Source organism: Malurus melanocephalus, unplaced genomic scaffold, assembly GCF_030028575.1.
Source record: "Malurus melanocephalus ecotype Western Australia unplaced genomic scaffold, MMel_1.1 scaffold_1026, whole genome shotgun sequence".
In the NCBI taxonomy this organism is placed as follows: domain Eukaryota; kingdom Metazoa; phylum Chordata; class Aves; order Passeriformes; family Maluridae; genus Malurus; species Malurus melanocephalus.
This window is the reverse complement of record NW_026624258.1, coordinates 28,777-31,233: the sequence shown is the minus strand read 5'-3', so window position 1 is coordinate 31,233 and position 2,457 is coordinate 28,777.

The window sequence follows — 2,457 nt, the reverse complement described above, 5'->3', positions numbered from 1 at the left end:
CAGATTCCTGGGCTTTCAGATTCTCCCCAGTGAAGACACCTCAGGCAGAGCACACACAAGAGCACAGGGAATATGTGACCACATGGAATGGTTTCCAGGTTTCCAGCCACTCCATCAGGAGCTCCTTGGCCTGCAGTCCCCTCCTGTGAGGATCCTGCCTCCTCTCCTTGCTCTGCACCATGARCTTTCTGTGATCCATCACTCTGCTTTGTGTGAATGAACCTCCTCAGAGCTGCCCTTCAGCATCAGCACCGACATTYCTGTGCTCTGGGTTCTCACTGGGCTGAAGGGGAGTGACAAAGGGATGGAYRTGACCCTGCTGSCCAGARGGAAAGCAGTGAAATTATAAATAATTTAATGATCAGTGTTACGCTGCCCTGGCACTGGCCATGCTTGGTCAATACCCCTGCTCCHGACCACGAGGAATTGAGCCCCACAGAGCAGGTGCCACGGATCTGCTGAGCTTTYCTGTGATTTAGGCCAAGCCCAAAGGCACAGCCTTGGAGCAGGTGGGCTGGCAGCRTGGAGAGAGCTGCAAGCATCACTCAGGAATACAGAGCCCTTCAAATGCCTGCAGGGAGAGCAGGGACTGTGGCTGTTTACACCAATTCAGAGAGGACCTTGACCTTGGTGGATCCTGCTCTTGCAAGGTAAGGGAAATATACCATCTGTATCAACATATATTGGGCATCAGGCCAAAGTAATTGTCTCTTTGCAAACAGCAAAACCATCTTTTTCTGGTCAAGGGTAAAAACTGCTTCTGTTTCCCCAYTTCACTTCTGGTTTACAATTTAAGATGATTTTATTAGCCTTACATAGAGAAAAGGGTTGTAAAAAGTAGTAAAATGTGAAAGATAGACCTTTTTTTTTTTTTTTCTCAGTTGTTAAACACACTCTCCCCCAAAAGGCATAAAATTATTTTTGCCAATCCAGACAGAATCTGTATAAAAAGGCTGCCCATATTAATCACAGTCAGATTAAGCACTGACTTTTTTTAGAAGCACTATAACATGTTTATGCCCTTGATGGGCTGCCTTATTTTGATGTTTCTACAGTGTTAGCAAATTTTGCAGTTCAGGGAAAACCAGAAAATTTAAATACCAGTCATGCAGTGACAAGGTTGGTTTTTTCCAAAGCATATAGGAAAAAAAAAAACAAAAAACCATCCTCTAGCAGCCCTATATGTTTGTGAAAGAAGCAGGGCCAAAGGGTAAGTGCCACCACCCTTCTCTGTCATGCAGACTGTTGAATTCTGTTGAATTTTAATGGGCTGGGTGTTCATTAAAAAGTGTCTGCTATGACATTTTCTGTATGTGACTGAGGAAAAGGTCCTGTGAAGTGAACACACAGACAGGAGAGATGTTCCACTGCCTTCAGGGCCATCCTCATGGCTGCAGACCTGGCTGTCTGCTTCACTGGATTTCTTCTCCTGGAGAATGAGCTACTCCCCTTGTCTCCAAAGGAAAAAAAAAATGCTTGCCAATGAGTTTGGTCTGTTCAKCAGGGTTTTGGAAAGGACTGATCTTAGGTAGATGTGATATGAGATTGGGGCAGGATGGGCTGTGCTGTGTCAGGCTGATGTTTTGGAACACTGGGGTGGGCTGTAGCAAGGCAAACCATCCSAGCTGCCGGAGGAAAACTCTCTCAAGGTTTTGCTTCTGGACATTAAAACTGCCATGGTCTCACAGGAGGAGATGTGGAGCGTTGGACAATGTGGGCAGTCAGGGAATCTGCTCTTGAGTTTGCTGCTGGAGCCGTAYGGAGGCAAAGCTGTGAGTGCAGCACAGCAGTGGGCTCGCCTGGCCCTGGCATGGCTGTTTCAACATGTGCCAAGCTGATGATGGTCTGCAGGAGACCATGTGCCAGTGAGAATTGCTGCGAGGCAGGMCAACATCGAAAAACAGTTGGAGGGTAAACTGCTTGTTGACTTTGTGAGCGACTTCTGGGAAGAGGGGCAGCCTCTGGCAGCCTCTGAGACTGCTGAGAATGGGAGGAAGCAGTGTCTGTCCTCTCAGAAATGCAGTTTGGGGTGGTTGTGAGGAAAAAAAAAAATAACCCCTGTGCTTGTTTGAGACGGGAGCTGTGGGAAAGCAGTGTGGGCACTGGACTCGGTGTGGGGGAAGGGAGTGAAGAAACTTGCTGGGTTTGTTGGGAAATGGGTTCGTTTTGCCTCGTTCACTCCAGCTCAGGCTGGAGGATTGGGACCCTGTATCAACCAGTGCAGTCAGGATGGTTTGGGGTCACACTGGTCCTCATTTGCCACAAAAGCCAAAAAGAGAATGCCTGTAAGGACAGCTTTTAATAAAAATGGGCACACACCGTGCAGACACCCTTGCACTTTATTCTTTCTGCTGGTAATAGGTTGACCAACACCCCTCAGCTGATCCTTGCCAGTTTTCTTAACGGGAACTGAAATTCATAAGTCATGGCTGTATTTCTTGGCTGTGGTCTGCGCTT